Source organism: Pleurodeles waltl, chromosome 1_2 (assembly GCF_031143425.1).
Source record: "Pleurodeles waltl isolate 20211129_DDA chromosome 1_2, aPleWal1.hap1.20221129, whole genome shotgun sequence".
NCBI lineage: Eukaryota > Metazoa > Chordata > Amphibia > Caudata > Salamandridae > Pleurodeles > Pleurodeles waltl.
This window is the reverse complement of record NC_090437.1, coordinates 517,752,856-517,772,219: the sequence shown is the minus strand read 5'-3', so window position 1 is coordinate 517,772,219 and position 19,364 is coordinate 517,752,856.

Here is a 19,364-nt window from a genome sequence, read left to right as displayed (position 1 = left end):
AAAATCTGCATGTACTGATATTTACTGTACACTTTTCCTAGTAAATTTTGACAGATTTCATGTGTCAAAATAGAAACTGGCAAGAGATTCTCTATTAGGGGTGAGTGGAATTCACAGAGTTTCAATCCTCGGAATTCTGCAGGCTACGGAGTTCTGCCAACAGGCAAACATTATCCATGTCATGCAACTCGGCCAGCAATTTAGTGGTGGTAACATGAGCACCACTGAAACATCAACACAAATGGCACCACGCAGTGCGCAAGAGCGTGGGGCCATTCAAGTTGATTTTGCTACTGCTCGAGTGCAAAATCTACTCAAGTGGCAGTAAAACTGCTCAAGAAACAGCCCTCTGACCGTGACCGCTCACAACCGCCTGCATTAGAAAACCATGCAAGATGACACTAAATCTTGCTCATACTCACCAGCTCGCAGTAATCTGTAGCCTTGTGGGGGAACAATTCTGCCACGCATTGATTGATGGAAGGAATTTCCAGATTGCAGCACATATAGAAAGAAGAAAAAACAAGGAAAAATAGTGATATATCTGCTTGTTGCACTTCCCCTCCGGAGACGTAAGGTTTTGGCACATCCCCAGTTTTACAAGGTCTTGTAAATCTGGAGATGCATCAAAATCTATTGGTGTTTGTGGGAACACCCACTGTAATGCCTATGGAATGCCTCCCTAATGCAGAGTAAGGCAACACATCGATTTGTGCTGCTTTGCCTTACTCCATATTTATGAGACCATTCAAAGCCGCGCAAAGTGGCTTTGCATGGCCTTATAAATATGAGTTTGTGGTTTGCAGTGCGGCGGCACAAGGGCCTCATAAATGTGTTCCTAGGATATTTGGTAATATCTCCTATTTTACATTTTCAACAGAGAAAATAGGCATGATGAATAGAATAGGTTTTTAACACATATAGGGCCTCATTTACTACAAAGTGGCACAGCAAAGCACTACTCCAAATTTGGCAGGGCCGCTCTGCTTCACTTCAGAAACGCAGGTATGCGCCATATTTAAGACAATATGGCGCACCCCAGTGCTTTACCTAGCTCTAGTACTAATATTAGCTGCCTTGTGCCAACATAGGCACTCCTGCACCATAGTGCAAGGGTGCTTGCATTGCAGGGAATGATTTCTATGTGCAGGAATGTGTCCTTTCCTGCAGATAAACAATAATGGTGATTTGTTACGTCTATGTGTGCTTCAGAATGCAACACACATAGAAGTGGCAACCGTCATTATATAATGATTGTTTGTATGCAGGATGGGACATCTTCCTGCACTTAAACAATCATTAATGGTGTTTTGCTTTTTCTATGTGTGCTGCACAACGCAACACACATAGAAAAAAACAAAAAGGAGGAGAAATAAAAGTATTTCTCCATGTTGCATCACTCTAACTTCACCCCTGGCATGGCGTTAGTTTTTGGCGTTGCTTCAGATTTATGATTTCTCGTAAATCTGGGGCAGTGCCAAAAGCAATGGGTGTTGTGTGGTAATGCCCACAGCAACACCCATTGCACGCCCCTCTGCCACAGAAAACTGCTTCAGGGCTCATATTTGCAAGGCAGTTTTAAGCCACACAGAGAGGCTTAGTGCTGCCTTGTAATGTGGAAATGGGCACAGCGCCACCGAAGAGACTCTGAAAATGACGATCTGGTGGTTATAAAGCAGAGGTCTTCAAAGTGGGGGACCTCAAGTGATCCAAGGGGGGGCACCAGACTGGGCAAAAGAAGCATTATACAAATAACAGGCCTTTGTTTTAAGCATAAACATGTTATTGTATTTTTAAAAAGGTAACAGTACTTAACTGCAATGTTTAAATAGGTCTTGACATGTAACATTGCCATCTGTATAAAATAATTGTGAAAAATTCTGAGGGGGGGCCCCAGTGATTTGTATTTTTCAACTGGTGGGGCACGGAATTAAAAAGTTTGGAGACCACTGTTCTAAATGCTTTTAAACAACCACCCAAATTTGGCATGGTTTCCATTTTTCTGGGCCTTTGCACGATAGATCCATGGTGAAAACTATAAAATTAGATAATTATCACATGATCAATCTTGTTACCACAGGAGTTTACCCTTCACCTTCTAACAAGGTACTTAAAGAACTCAAGCAAAGCTAAAGGTTGTATTACCAGCACCTGGAGGCCCGCAAGAGTGACAAGCAGCGCTCTACAGATCCACCTTGCATTGTATTACATTATAATTCTGTATCCTATTGTCCCGCATAGTAAACGCCCTGACAACCTTGGTATTTATCATTCGTGTTTCTACTGGGAACCTTTCATAAATGTAATAAAAAATGTCTATCATTCTAATATTCCACTGTGAACATGAGTACAATATTGAAAGCCAAATAATTGCGTTCAATTGTATTTTAAAAAGTTTCCATTGCATGAGCTAGTGAATGAAAAATATTAACAAGGTTGTACTTTCATCTAGTGACTACAAGTAAAGCTACACTTTTCGTAAGATTCCAAATTGCTTTTGCTGGCGAACAAAAGTCTTATTTATAGTCTACGATTCCCATCTTGTGGCTAAAACAGGCCATGCAGTGTGTATTTTATTTTTGGCGTTTATCTTTATGCGGCGTCAAAATCAAAGCGAACATACCTAGATTTTTTGTGAACACTTATCCTCATTTTTAAGAGAATGCTTAAACGTTCCCTACGATAGATTTTCACAGTGTTTGGTGGACTTTTATATTTCTAACAATAGCATGGTTTGCAATTCGTTCCATTAATCCATTGTTCCTAATATTAGCTATAGGTCGCACGTGCATACTTCTCAATTATATGTATATGTTTTCCTATCCCAATATATTTGTTTCATGGTTAAAAACATATGTTTTGCAAGGCAAGCAGTATTTGGATTTCTCACTATAAGTCCCTGGCCCACACTACAAGCAAACTGGCTAATTGTGATGTGTGCGTTAACTGACGTCACTGATATTAATCAGTTAAAAATGCCTGGCATTGGCCAGAATGTGCAGATTCTAGGGTGGTAAATTTGGATGTTATTTGACAAACTATTGTAATTGGGTAGTGTTTATTGCACAAGATCAATTATGACTCAATGGTATTTGATTGTATGGGGTGCAATAAATAACACACTTTTGAGACAGAAAATTCCCTCCCATGGTGTTGGACATGTACATTGCCCCATCTTAATAATGTCTGGTTCCCTAAGGCTTATTTGTATTCTCATGGACAACAAAGATCAAGCATGTGCACCATGACATAGGCCTTTCTCACACACTGCAGTCTTTTTAGACCAAGAACGGCACCCAAAGCGCTAATCACATAGCACAGATCGAAAGCTACTGCCCTTTCTGGAGTTAAGCAGTGTTAGACCTGTCATCCTTGTGGTGGTTTCCCCAAACGTTTTGCCTTCTGACCTCCTGTTTTCCTGACTTCATTTTTGCTGGCTTTAAGATTCTGTGCACAAGTGTTTAATTGCAAGTGTTCTGTACTTTAAAACATGGTGATATGGGCTTCTCCACAACTGGTATATTTAATTTACTTGTAAGTCCCTAGAAAAGTGCACTATATGTGCCCAGGGCCTATAAATTAAATGCTACTGGCAGGCCTGCAGCTCTGATTATGTCACCCACTACAATAGTCCTTTAAACATGTCTCAGGCCTGCCACTGCAGAGACTGTATGCACAGTATTAAACTGCCATTTCAACCTGGAAAGTGTACCTACTTGCCAGGCCCAACCCGTCCTTTTTATTCCATATGTCACCCCCAAGGTAGGCCTTGGTTAGCCCAAAGGGCAGGGTGCAGTGCATTTAAAAAGTTAGAAATGAACTTCTAAGTTTCACCTGTCCCTGTGGTAAAACACTATGAAATGTGTTTTTCGCTAATGCAAAAACCATCTGTCCCTTAGGTTAACATTGAGGTTACCTTAAACAACCTTTAAGTGTAACTTCCAATTGGGAAAAAACAGAAATTTGGAGTTTGAGGTCTCTGGACTTACAATTTAAAATCACAGCTCATGGTGAAGTTGTGTTTTAAATTGTAAGTCTGAAAATGCCACATTTAGAAAGTTGTCATTTTCTTACTTTAACCAGTCTGTGCCTCTGTTTGGTTCTGAATACTCATCTGGAGTGGGTGGCAGCTGGGCTTTGTGCATTCCCTATAGACAGTCACACACAAAGGTAGCTTGGATGTGACATTTGCATCATGATGGCCCATCACCAGACTGATGGGTCTTCCTGGGCTAGATGGGAGGGAGGAGCTGACACCTACACCTGAATAGGGCTGTGCCTCTCTCCACTCAAAGGGCTGCATAACCCTGTGTAGAGTGTTTGGAGCCATAGAAGGAATAGCAGGGACCTTGTGCACTTCAAAGGCCTCTCGTTGAAGTCTCTTCCACTTCAAATGCTCAATTGGGTATAAGTACTGGACCCCAAACCCCACCAAATCAATACACTTCTGGATCAGAAGGACATTCTGCAAGGAAGAAGGACTCCTGTGCTTCCAGGATTGAATGCCACTCTGCTCAACCGTGTTGCTGTGTTGGCCTGCTACCTCTTGCCTGGAAGTGAGAAGGGCTGGACTTTGCTCTCTACATCCACTACAGTACCAATTGACTCCAAGGGCTTGCTGGCTAGCCCTCTGTTCTTGCAGTCTCATGACATCAAAGACTGCCTGCAACTCTGCTCCAGCTGCTGGACTCTGCCATCTGTGAATCCTACAATTGCCTGATCAGCCAATCCAGTCCTGGCCTTAGAAGTGGGTTTTGCAGCTGTTTCTCTACAAGAATCGATGCAACCGAGCCATTGCGTGGCCCAGAACCAACGCAGTTCCCTCCAGTGCCAACACAGTGCCGATTCAATGATGATGCAAGACATGACTGCGAGGTTCGATGATGACCCAATGCCAATCCAAGGACATTGCTGCGCTGTTCAATGATGACGCATGACCTGACTGTGAGGCTTGACACCGACGCATCTACCCAACTGCGTGGATCGGAACCGACGCATCGCATTCACATCGCTCCTTGATGTTGATGCTTGCTCCATTCAAGGTACTTTTTCAGTGGGCTCTGTGTGAGTCCTTTAGCTGACCTGCCCTCCATTTTGGTCAATCTGAAATCTGGATTTGCCCTGGTCTAGTGTGACCTCAAGTAACCTTCCAGCGCTATTGACTTTAAAGTACTGCATTGCAGTTTGTTCTTTAAAAATTCAAATGTTGAGTTCTACTTATTGGATTTTTGTCATTTTGGTGTTGTTTTGCTCAGATAGATATTCTCTATTTTTCTAAACTGGAGTCATTTTGTGGTGTTTTTCACTGTGTTACTGTAGTTTAACAATTGCACAAATACTTTGCCCATTCCCTCTTAAGTTAAGCCTGACCTCTCTGTGCCAAGCTACCAGAGGGTGAGCACAGGTTATTTTAGGTGGTCTAACTGACTTACTCTGACTAGCATTGTGGTCTTTACTTGGACAGGGTGCATAACTCTGCCAACTAGAGACCCAATTTCTAACCAGCAGCATGAGCGCAGAGGTGGCAGCATACCATGCAATGGGCTGTAGGAATGAACAGGCCCTTTTACCTCTGTCACTGGAGTGAGGCCTAGAGGCTCACTCAATTAAAGTTCCTCTACTGTGTTGTTACCTCACCCTTGGTCTACACTGGGTTGATGTGCAAAGCTGCACAGTGTGTGTGTATTACATACATGTGACAGCTATATACGTGCCCGCTACCTCTTCCCGGCTGCAAGTGAGAAACTCACCAGAGACAGTCACTACAGCTTCAGCACCTGTGAAGGGAGCTTGCTTGGAGACTTTGGTTGTGCAGGTCCTGCTGATGCAGATAAGACTGATTTACTGGCCAGACAGTTCTGGGGGAACGTGCCAGCTATATGACTCTTCTGCGCTGGAACACTTTTGACTTGATAAGAGTTGGAGAGAGACTCCTCATGCTCTTACTACTAGTGGGTCTTAACCTGAATGTCACCTATTGTGATGGGACTATACTCCTAGAGACAGGGGAGTGGGACTCAGGAACCTGCCTGTTAAACCACTGGAGCCCCGAACTCAGGAGACTCTGTGTATTGTTCGTGAATGCCTTAATTGTTGTGTTGGTATATAAATACTCATTTTTTCATTAAAGCATGTATTTCACTGGACAATCATTTATTGCTGCTACTGAGCGTATTTTGAGTTCTGAGCCTGTGTTCACCACCCTGTGTTCCTTCTCCCTGAATAACCATTGGGATGATCAACTGGGGCTACCACTGAGAGTCAAATGCTGAAGGGGTATTTGACTCACTTGCTCAGGATCCTTAGTAGATTGGGTCCCGGGACAACAGGAACAAAAGGCTTCAACCCCCACGGTTGAATCCAGTACCTCCTGCTTGCCCCGTTGCTCTCAGAACGAGCTTCTGACACACATCAGTTACCAGACCACTCAGACTGATTTTAGCTTTCTTTAGTCAGTCAAAGTGTCAACACAGAATGAGAGTTTCAGATAATTTTTTTGATGTATTTCCTATAGCAAGCACGTTCAAATGGCCGCTTTATTTATTATATCCATGCCTGATTGGGCACCCTCAATCAGAAATGGCAAGTGGTTAGAAGCCTCAGTTAAAGAATCAGCGACCCCCAAAAAGAGATGGGATCCATTCAGTTGTGCAAAGTGCATACCATACGTATCCACAGCTTTTCACTTGGTTAACTTTGGAGGTGCAGGCAATATATGGAGAAAATAAAGAGACTAAATCCAAATGAGCCATAAGACATTTTAAAATACTCATTTTATCTTACAGCAAATGTCTTTTTTAAACAATCGGATAAGTACAGCTGAATTGACAATTGCCCTACAAGCAAAGAGAAATCAAAAATAAACAGCAAACAGTACAAAGTACATTTTGTGCAAAGGTGTGATAAAAAAATGTAAACCGTATACCACTGGAATGTTTTCAAACAATAAGCCCCAATTCACAGATTTAAAGGTACATGCATAGATTTATTCACACATAAATCTACTTCTGCATCTAGAAGCATCCAGCTATTTTTTGTAATTCATTATTTCAAATGATCACACTTTTCCTATATTCACTATTTTTACCCCTCTGAGGGCGCCTTCCAGCAAAAGATTTATGAATGTGCTTGTTACTTTTCATAGGTAGGTGGAGGTCTCTGCCACCGAGGCAGTGATCTTCATATGATAAAGTATAGGAACATGTATTGAGGTTTATTAAACTTACAAAAATGAATGCAAATATTTATAATAAACTATTAATGCAAAATAATGTTACATATTTATTTCAAATCTAGAATGAATAAAATAAACTTTTACAGTACATTATCTTAAATGTGTATTAAATATTGCACTATTAATGACCAATTCTGTTTATTATCATTTTGGATCAGAAAAAAACACGGCTATATGCATATACTTCAGGCCGGCAGCAATAATAGTACTCAGGATAAATGTGATACAGCTTTGATGCCACAACTCGGAGGACGGGAGCGCACCAATCAGAATGAACACTGTTTGAAATAACAAACAGTAAAACAACCCAAAATAAAACTGGTCTCCTGGTCTATGGGGTTTTCCACATATGCGCTTATCCCCTTATCATTATCCCCATGTATTAATTGAAGGAATTGCCAAGTCTCCTCCCCCAGTCAGCACTTAGATGTGTAGGTTTGGCCATGAGGTACTAGGCCTATGTACTACCCCAGCAATTGTAGGACTTTTAGATATGTGGGGCATGTGAGTTCATTGAACTCGGTAGACAAGATTTGTACAAAGGGTGCCCATAGGGTGGTGAAGTCTGCCACCCGTTACTCCGCTGCCAATGAGAGCGTCTTCATCCCCAACAAGTACCAGAGTTTATGTAGCCAGGAGGTGTGGTTTGGAACTCTGTCCATGTCCCAGCGTGATAATATAGTCTGATGGGCAGCGTTCAGGGCTAGAGCCATCTGACGGCCTCTGACTGATCGCAAAGGAAAATAAAGTGGGTTTGATAAGCAGAGTATAACATATGTTGGACGTCTAGGGATCGCTGTGTTGAATGCTGTGTCTATTTCATCTAAGATTCTATTCCAATATTGCTTCAACTTGGGGCAATGCCATAATAAGTGTAGTAGTGTGCCAGTGTTACTGCACCCTCTTCAGCAGGCCTCTGATTTGAAGGGGTTCCAGGAATGTGCTCGCACTGGGGTATAATACCAATATGAGGCAATTTTGTAGGCTGTTTCTGTGCCTGTCGCACAGAAACAGCCTACAAAATGCATACTGAGCCCTACATTGTATGTCTCCCCGTTCCTCTTCCATCAATTCTTTCCCTATCTCACCCTCCCACCTTCGTTGTCCCTTAGTTTTGGGTATCTGTGCTATGCTAGTTAAATGTGTGTGAAGTTTAGAGATCAGTCACTTATCATTTTGTTAACCATTTTTCAAATGCCGTGAGTGGTCTCGCTACCAGGGGTCTAACTGTCAGATGCAGCACCCAGTGTCTAACCTGTAGATATGTAATTCTGTCTGCCTCTCTAAGTCCATAGTCTTCTTGCAGGCGATTGAAAGGGATAATGTCATCTATATCAAATAAGCTCCCTACTCTCTTGTATTCTCCGGCATGCCACCTGTCAAAGTACTCTGGATTCAAACACGGGGCAAAGTCTGGGTTAGCGCAGATTGGCATCATGGGTGATAAGAAGGATGTTAGTCCACTTTTGGTAGCGACTGAGTCCCAGACCCGAAGCGCCGTCCCAGTGATGGGGGAAGAGTAAAATCTCATTGCCCTATATTTGCATGGTAGCCAAGGTTCTTTCCAAATATGGGACAATGCGACAGATTGATGCATAAAGCACTATTGCTTTTCAGAGTATGAGGACTTCATTCCATTATGAATCACAGTTGGGTAGCTTGATAATATTTCAGAAGGTATAGGACTGCCAGTCGCCATTTCTTCTTGAGGAGATACAGGATTTGGCTTGATATGCACAAAGGTTTCCGGTACCATAGAAATTTTAGGATAGCTGCTTGCAGTGTGGCTAGTGTCTTAGTCGGTGGGGGAGGGGGATTGTTTAAAAATGTATAGAATGCCTGGTAGGATTGTCATTTTAATTGCTTCTACTCAGCCCAACCATGATAGCTTATGTTTGCTCCAGGTTTCCAGATATGCTAGTACGGTTTAAGAGAGGGTGGTATAGTTTCTGATGTGTTGGCTAGTTCAATACCTAGGTATGGGATATGAGAGGAAGACCATATATAGGGAAACCGTGAGTGAAGCTCTGCTTCGTGAGCAGGGGAAACCAAAAGGTTCAGGATTTGAGATTTTTGCATATTCACTTCAATACCCGAAACATTCCCAAACCGCATGCAAAGCTGCAGTGAGGACTGGTAGCGAGACCATTGGATCAGACAGGGCTAGTATCACGTCGTCTGCATAGAGCCTAATAAAATAGTGGTCGCCCTCAAATTTAATACCAGTTAATACCAGTTATGGTGGGGTTTGTATGTACTCTTTGTGCCAGAGGTTCCATGTAGAGGTTGAACAGAAGTGAGCAGAGGGGCCATCCCTGTCTCGTCCCTCATCGGATCGGGAAAGGCTGGGATGACCCGCCATCAACTTTATAGACAAATTTTATCCAGCTCAGAAATTTAGGCCTGAGGCCATTGCGCTCTAATACTTTGAATAGGTAGGGCCAGTGAACCCTATCAAATACCTTTTCAGCATCTATACACAGCAGCAGCTCCTCTCTCTGCGATCTATGTGTCTTGTCAATAATAAGCAGGAGTCCTTTTGTGTTGTCAGTGCATTACCAATGCGGGATAAAGCCTTCCTAGTCTGGATCCACAGACCTAGGCGATTCACCAGGATGCGAGTGAACAGTTTAGCGACTATATTAGGATCAAAATTGGACAGTAGGAGCCACAATCCTCTGAGTCTTTGTCCGGTTTTGGAATTACAGTAATGGTTGTGTCAAGCATGGTATCAGTAAGGGAGTTGGTCTCTGAGAACGAATTGAATAGCCTTGCAAGTATTGGTGCTAGCACTGAGCAAAAGGTTTTATAGAAGAGTGGGGTGTAGCCGCCTGGGCCTGGTGACATCCCAGTGTTTAGTCGGGAAATAGCTGAAACCACTTAATCTACCTGGATTGGCTGATCAAGGGAGGATGCGTCATCTGGGGAGCGAAGTAAGAGCACATGCATCTAACTATGGGGAGGGGTCGGCATTGATAGAAATGTTGGCCATATATAAAGCTTGGTAAAATGTGTGGAAAGTAGCCGCAATTTGGAAATCTGTACGCGCCTCCCCCGTACGGGGGGAGCGTACCATTTTAATAGTATTAGCTTGGACGTGTGCCCTTAGTTTACGGGCTACGAGCTTTCCGCTGCAGTTGCCCTACATGTAGTATTTATGTTTTAGTCTTACAAAGACATTTTCTGCTTGATCCCAATCTAAATGCCTCAGTTGGAGACATGTTTTTTTCCAACTCTCTTCAGACTCTGGGAGCCCCCATGCATTTATGAATGCGCTCCCATTCTGCCACCTTCTGCTCAAGCTGAAGTTGTCGCTCTTTCCAAGCTTTATTCTCTTCTATGGATATGGAAATCACCACTCCCCACACTACTGCCTCAAGGACATCCCATTTAGCCGCCAAGGAAACAGAGTACTTATCATTTTGGTTAAGGTAATCTTTGATCAGTCATCTTAAGGCTTCCACTGTGCTCTATGTCAGGAGTATGGTGTCCCGGAATCCCCAGCTAGAGGACCGAAAATTGCTTAAATCAAGTTGGGCTGTTAATGTAGGTGGGGTGTGGTGTGATAGGAATCTGGGCTCAATGGTAATGTCTTTAATGTGAGTTTGAAAAGCTGAGGAGGCTAGAAAATTGTTTATGCAGGTGTATGTTTTTGTTGCTGCTGAGTAGAAGGTGTAGTCCAGAGAGTTTGGGTTTACTTCCTGCCATACATCTGTTAACCCTCAGTCTCTAAACCACGGAAACCCTGCTGGGGAGAGAGCACCTGTATGACCATGCCTATGTCCTGACGGGTCTAGGTCATTGTCCATGACTAAGTTAAGGTTGCCTCCTACAAGGATCGCAGTATCGGGTTAGTCAATGTTGGGGTTAGGGCTTGTGTGATGAATGCTTCTTGGTGTGCGTGGGTGAGTAGATTGTAGCTAAGTAAAGTGGAATGAACCCACCCACACTATATGCCAGGTATCTGCCTTTTATCTTGTTTACTTTAGCAAGGAATTCCCCTGGAATGGCGACCTTAGACCCTGTCACCAGGCAGGTCGCTCCCCCCATCTGCCACGCAGCCCCCTGTGGGTTGAACCTCCGTTGCCACTTTTGCCGCCTGACTACTCGCTCCCTTTTCTCTATTCCCCTGAGCTTGTGCTTCTGTGCCACTTGTTTTTTCCATTCTGTGCCCCTGTGTTTTGCTTTCTGTACCCCTGTGCTCTGTTGTCCCTCTCCCGCCGTCTTTTCCCGCCGTTTTTTCCCCGGGTCTTCCCCTGGGTTTTTCCCCAGGTTTTTCCCTTGCTGCTGAGCCCCTGCTGCCCCGCCCCCTTCACTCCCATTGGCCGCCCCGCTCCCACCTCCCAGCTGCTCCTCCCTCCCTCTGCCCTCATATGGAGGCCGCGAAGCGGGCGCGCCGCTGGCGAGCCGAAGGCACGCCTAAGGCAAGCCCGTCTGCGCCCGTCCGCGCCTGGACTGCACCCAGCACCAGAACCCCTGGAACCCGCACCCCCCGCAACGCCAGACTGCAGTACGACGCAAGCACCCTCCACGCACTCAACACCAGACGAGACCACCCCTGCTACCGGGCCACCCCGAAACGCACCCAGGGGCCTTTCACCTGCTGGAACTGCAGATTCACCAGCATCCAACCCTCCACACCACTAGCCAGAAAACCCAACCACCTCCGCTGCATCCTCCTCAACACCCGCTCCGCTCGCAAGCACGCCATCGAACTTTGGGACCTCCTAGACTCCACTGCCCCTGACGTTGCCTTCCTGACGGAGACCTGGCTGAACGCCACCTCAGCACCAGACATTGCCATAGCCATCCCACAGGGCTACAAGATCTCCCGCAGAGACCGCACCAATGGAGTGGGAGGAGGAATCGCCATCATCCACAAAGACTCCATCAAAATCTCAACGAACACCGATGTCACCCTCACCACCGCCGAGCACATGCACTTCCAGATCCACACCGACCCCAACACCACCCTCAGAGGAACTCTCATCTACAGACCTCCCGGACCCCGCCCACAGTTCAGTGACACCATCGCTGACCTCATCAGCACCCACGCCCTCGCTTCCACGGACTACATCCTCCTCGGGGACCTGAACTTCCACCTCGAGAACAACAACGACGCCAACTCCACCGCCCTGATCGACAACCTTGCCAACCTCGGACTCAAACAGCTAGTAACGACACCCACTCACGCCGCTGGACACACGCTTGACCCCATCTTCTCCGCAAGCCCCCACGTCTCCTTCAACCACACCACCGAACCACACTGGACCGACCACAGATGCGTCCACTTCACCTTCAGAAAACCCACCAAACACCACCGCACCCAACAGCTTACACGCCGCTGCTGGGGCAAGGTCACAGGGGATCAACTGAGTACCGCCCTCGCCCTGAGACCACCCACCGACCCCACCGACCCAGACACTGCCGCAACCAACCTCACACAGTGGATCAACGACTGCGCCAACACCCTCGCCCCTCTCAAGACCTTTACAACCAACCACACCAACAAGAAAGCCGCCTGGTTCACCGAGGACCTCCGGATCTCCAAGAACACCTGTCGGAAGCTGGATAAGAAATGGCTCCACGACCGAACACCAGACAACTACACAGCCCTCAAGAGCGCCACCCGCAGACATCACCAACTCATCAGGACCGCCAAGAAGACCGCCTTCAAGGACCGCCTAGACAACAACGCACACAACACCAAAGAGCTCTTCAGCATCGTGAAAGAACTCTCCAACCCCAGCTCCATCACCAACGACATCCCGCCATCTCAAGACCTGTGCGACTCCCTGGCCACCTTCTTCCACCGCAAGATCACTGACATCCACGACAGCTTCAACCCCGACCCCCCCTCACCCACCACCGAGTCCACCACCCCTGCGACTACCACTCGCACCAGTCGCCTGTCCAGCGTCAGCGACGAAGACACCATCAAAACCACGAACTCCATCCACTCCGGATCCCCATCGGACCCCTGCCCTCACCACGTCTTCAACAAAGCCAGCGCAGCCATCGCGCCCCACCTCCGGAAAACAATCAACTGTTCCTTCGAGACAGCAACCTTCCCAGAAAGCTGGAAGCACGCCGAGATCAACGCCCTTCTGAAGAAGCCCAAGGCGGACCCCAAGGACCTCAAGAAATTCCGTCCCATCTCCCTGCTCCCTTTCCCGGCAAAAGTGACCGAGAAGATTGTCAACAAACAGCTGACCCGCTACCTCGAAGTCAACAACATCCTGGACCCGTCCCAATCTGGTTTTCGCAGTAACCACAGCACCGAGACCGCCCTCATCGACGCCACTGACGACATCCGGACCCTGATGGACAACGGAGAAACAGCTGCCCTCATCCTCCTGGACCTATCAGCAGCCTTTGACAAGGTCTGCCACCGCACCCTATCAGCACGCCTCCATGACGCCGGTATCCAAGAGAAGGCCCTGGTCTGGACCACATCCTTCCTCTCCGGCAGAACCCAGAGCGTCCGCCTCCCACCCTTCTGCTCCAAAACCACTGAGATCATCTGCGGCGTCCCACAGGGATCCTCCCTCAGCCCGACACTGTTCAATATCTACATGGCCCCCCTCGCCCACGTCGCACGACAACACAACCTCAACATCATCTCCTACGCCGACGACATCCAGCTGATCATATCCCTCACCGAAGATCCCGACACCGCCAAAGCTAACCTCCACAGAGGAATGAAGGCCATAGCCGACTGGATGAAGGACAGCAGACTGAAGCTGAACTCAGACAAGACGGAGGTCCTCATTCTCGGACCCACCCCATCAGCCTGGGATGACTCTTGGTGGCCCACGTCACTAGGCACAGCCCCGGAACCCACGGACCACGCACGCAACCTGGGGGTCATCGACTCCACTCTCTCCATGACCAGGCAAGTCAACGCCGTCTCCGCGTCCTGCTTCAACACCCTCCGTATGCTCCGCGGGCTCTTCAAATGGATCCCCCTTGACACGAGAAAAACCGTTACCCAGGCCCTCATCACCAACAGACTCGACTACGGTAACGCCCTCTACTCAGGAACTACAAACAAGCTCCTGAGACGACTCCAACACATCCAGAACGCCTCGGCCTGACTCATCCTCGATGTCCCCCGCCGCAGCCACATCACACTCCACCTGAGAGGCCTGCACTGGCTCCCCATCAACAAAAGGATCACCTTCAAGCTCCTGATCCACGCACACAAAGCACTGCACAACACCGGACCCACCTACCTCAACAACCGACTCAGCTTCCACACCCCCACCCGAAGCCTCCGCTCAGCCAACCTCGCCCTCACCACAGTCCCCCGCATCAGAAAAACCACCGGCGGCGGCAGATCCTTCTCCTACCTCGCCGCCAAGACCTGGAACACTCTCCCCACCATCCTACGACAGACCCAGGACCTGCTGGCCTTCAGAAGACTCCTCACGACCTGGCTCTTCGACCAGTAGCACCCCCCCTCCCCAGTGCCTTGAGACCCTTGCGGGTATGTAGCGCGCTTTACAAATGCAGTGATTGATTGATTGATTGAAATGATTTTGAGAAAAGGATCGGATACAGATGACCAGTACTGTAGAGGGAATTGGTTGGACACATTCAATAGACATCTTTAGGGAAGAGGTGTGCTTCTTGTAATAAACAAATATGGCTCTTAGTGCACTCAAATAGGTAGAGGATTGCCAACCATTTTGCATGGTTATTTAGGCCCTGGACATTGAGGCTCAGACATTTAAGTGTCAAGTGTGCTTATAGATTCAGTGAAGCGAGTGTCACCTGTGTGTTATAAGTGTAGAGGTGTTGGGGGTGATGTTCGATATTATGCCTATGTTGGGGCTTGCCAGACATATGGTTCTTTCTATGTTGAGAGAAGGGGGAGAGTAAAGTGAATAACAGTGCAGCACAACAGGTGCAGAACTAAACAAGTAACAAAGTCCCCGGTTCGAGGCAACCCATGGGGGGGCATCAATCTTGGCTCAAGGGTGTTCAATGGTGCCTGGTTAAACTGCTTGAGGGCTCTGCCGCCATATGCCCGGTTGTCGCAGCACAGCGGATCAGGAACCCAAAATTTGCTAGAAGACAAATCCTTCATGATGGAGTTATCTCTCAGTGTCTATGTGTTGGTGCTAGACGTGATACTATCTAGGATGGGTTGTCGCTCTTGTACTCACTCTTTAGATGATGGTCTAGTGTGTTTATGCCATCGGGCCACTCGTTTCCATCTAGGTTGGCCCCGGGGGGGGCACTCCCATGTTCTTGGCCCCCGGGTGTGAGGAATCCTCTGCCATGTCCAGAACCTGTCGGGCCTCTTTGATTGTTTTCACTTGACACAGCTGGCTGTCCCAGCAACATATAAGTCTGAAAGGGTGTCCCCAGCCGTAGGAGACATTGTGAGACTGGAGGTGATCTGAAATTGGTTTAAACTCCCTGCGTCATTGCTGGGTAAGCAGAGTTATATCTTGAAACAGAAGCAGGGTTTGTCCTCTTAATTGGATCAGTTGCTGACTACGCGCTTGCCGGAGGATGTCCTCTTTAATCTGAAAGTTGTGGACGCTTGTTAAGATGTCTGGAGGCCTTGACCCAATTCCTCCTGGGCATCCAGCTCTGTGTACGCGATCAAGTAGTATCTCTTTGTTGTCCTCATATCCCAGGATTGAGCAAAACAGGGCTGTGTGTGTATCCTCTCTAATGTCCTCACCCTCAGCCTCACTGGAGGCACTTCTGACTTGGATGTTATGAGGGCGAGAGCAATTTTCGAGGTCTTCAGCCATTATCTGTGGTTGATCCTGCTGCTCTCATAGTCAGAGAATCTCCTGTCAGAATTGTTCAATATCTTCATCCATCGCAAATTCATTGTCTTCCAGACCAGAGACCCACTCCCCAATCAAGGTAAGATCAGAGCACAGCTCACATAGTTCCTGGGAGAGGTCTTTCTACAGGTCCTGGAAATCAGTCTTTAAAGAATCAAACAGGGAGGTGAGAAAGCCTTTTGTGACCAGTGCAAGCTCACCATCAGCCAGTCCCCTACCGTAAGCTGTCAGCGGGGGCTGTGAGGTGTTGTCCAACATTTTGGTTTGCGCTGGCATGGATCCAGTCAGCATCTCACAGGCCACTCTGTTGATGGTGGAGGCTCTGGGGCTCTCATCCTCTTTCGTGATCTGTGCTCTTGCGATCTAGTGAGGCGTCTGTCCAAAGGGGAACGTCAGGTTACGGCTCAGGAGGGTGGATTAGGGGTTCTCCTTCCCTTCTCTGTTCTTCTCCAGTCTCTGAGCCACGCCAGGGAAGGGGCTTCACCGGCTTAGCACACCCTTGTCTGGTCAACCTGTGGGCGCACCCCTCAGAGCCTGTGCCGCTGCTCGGTGTCCTCTTGTGCCACTCCACACACCCTCACCACTCTTCCGAAATCATGTACAGGGTATCTGGTGCCCCCAGCTTGCAACTCGTCCTTTCTGAAAAGATGGTGGCATCTTTAAGGCCCCCGCAACCCCTCTGGATGTGCTCACGAGCCCAGGCCAGAATCCTGCTCCGTCCCTGAGCACATTCCCCTGTAACCGGCACTCCTGGTGTTCAGTGCAGCCCTCCTCACACCCGTGGCGGTTCAGGGGAGACAACTCCTCCACACCAGACCGGGTGCATGGCCTGCAGCAGATCCTGCCTACCAGCTGCCTCAGGGAATGTTGTGGAGAACGCTCCCTCCACAAGGCCCAGCCCACAAGCCTCTCACTTGTCGGTCCTCGTCTCGGCCAGCACAGCCGGTCAGAGACCCATGCCGGAGGCTTCTCTATCACTCACCTTCAGCACCAGGCTCCGGGTGCAGTCGTTCTGCCGTCTGGTGGGCCACTCCATCCCGCAGCTTGTTGGGGTCCCGCTGGGGTGTGTGTGGGGCCTCTCTGTCAGTAAGCTATCAGCCCTCTTTCTTGTACTCAGTCAGCTGCGCGGTCCCATGGACTCCCCATCAGGACTGCGTCCATTGCTAGGATGGCCTCCACTTCAACACCCCCTCATCAGCACTCATTTGTCATTTGGGGGGTGTCTGCCAAGACTCCTAGTACAGCTAAGTTCCTCATTTTCGGGCCCGGGCGGTGAAGAACTCTAGAGACCTATCCACTCATGCCACCATCTTGGCCATGCCCCCATTGCACTAGTTCAACAATATTTAATCGAAAAATAATATCCATAAAGAATATATTTTTTTTAAATCCAACCTACCTTAACATTTATTTTAAATTTAATATTCATTAAAGCGAGGCCATGTGTATTATGCAGGACATACTCCAAGGCTGGGCTGGAGTACATATATGACTGTTTTGGAATCTCTTTGGCTCTAGTGACTTTAAAAAGTGCAGTTTGTGAACAGAAACAGGCTTATGTGAGTGCATGTTTTGTTTGTCAGTGTGTTCCCCTAAACCCTCCTTACCTCTCTCTAAACTCCTCCCAATCCCCCAGTCCCTCTGGCATTTATAACTAAAACGTAGATTTACGTGTATAGATATCTTTATATTCTTCAAGGAAATTTCTTCATGGAAAGATAGGAGAGGTGGTGATCTCTGCACACAGGTCTTAGAATTGCATTTCGTAATAAGCATATAGTACTACTGTAGTACTATTTTACATACTTCAAAATGTGGTTCACAAAATGCACTATATATATGCAGTTTGAGAAACCAATTTGAAATTTGATGTGTTGTTCTTTTTGCCTGGCAGAAAATTTAAGCCCTGATTTAAGAGGGTCTAGCGCCACTTTAGCATAACCTTAGCGTCATTTTTTACACTAAGATGGCCTTTTCCTAACACCATAGTTACAAAGTGGCACTATGCATGCGCCACATTATGTCTGCACCAGGCACACCATTGTTTACAGTGGGCCCCTATATACTGTTCAGAGTTAGTGCCAAACGTTTGGCACTAACCCTGAACAGTACATCAATAGCGTCAAAAAGTGTGATGATATTGCCCCCCACCCTGTCCATTGTGCACCGTATCTTAGATACAGCACACACATGGTGGCGGTAGGGGGTGCTCATCAGCATATGCACTGGGTGCAGCACCACTTTCCTTTCCTTAAATCTGTCCCTAATTATCAGATGCTTAGCATATCAGGAAGCAAGGAGTCGTTCTATAGTGACTCTATTAAATAGATACCTTGAAACATAATGGAGTTTTCCTGCAAAGAAAGCTGGTTAATTAAACAGATGTTTTGGGTTCTCCTGATTTACCTTGGTCTAATTGCTTGCGGATGGTCATAAAAGGCTGTTGAAATGTTACATCAAGGATAGGCAATGCTTTGTCCTTCATTGTCCTTCTGTTCCAACTCAGAATATCTGCTCTGTCCACAGTGAATAGCACTTTGAAAGTAATTAAATGGAGCATAACCTGCAGCATTACAGAATTGCAGTTCATTGTCTGTAGGATAATTACCTGGGATTAGCTGAGAAGGGCTGAGAAGTGATAGCGTGGAAAGTTATATCTACGGAATCAGAACTTAGGAACACCTAAACTGTACACTGCCTAGAAATGGCAGAAGTGCAGTCTGAGCTCTCTCTTTCACCCTCTGTTAGACTTTTCATCCTTGCCGTGGTTGCCCTTAACTTTTTGCCTCTGTTCCCCAGGTTGTTGATTTGTGCTGGACTCTGATTTTACTGTTTTTGTTACTCTGGGCACTTTACCACTGCTAACCAGTGCTAAAGTGCAAGTGCTCCTTTACAAAATGTGTATGTAATTGGCTTATCCATGATTGGCATATTTGATGTATTAGTAAGTCCCTAGTACAGTGCACTAGAGGTGCCCAGGGCCTATAAATCAAATGCTACTAGTGGGCCTGCAGCACTGGTTGTGCCACCCACATAAGTAGCTCTTTAATCATGTCTCAGACCTGCCACTGCAGTGTCTGTGTGTGCAGTTTTAACTGTAAATTCGACTTGGCAAGTGTACCCACTTGCCAGGCCTAAACTTTCCCTTTTCTTACATTTAAGGCACCCCTAAGGTAGTCCCTAGGTAGCCCCAAGGGCAAGGTGCAGTGTATGGTTAAGGTAGGACATATAGGCCCTCATTCTGACCCCTGGCGGTCCTAAACCGCCAGGGCCGCGGGCAACGGAAGCACCGCCAACAGGCTGGCTGTGATTCATTGCCC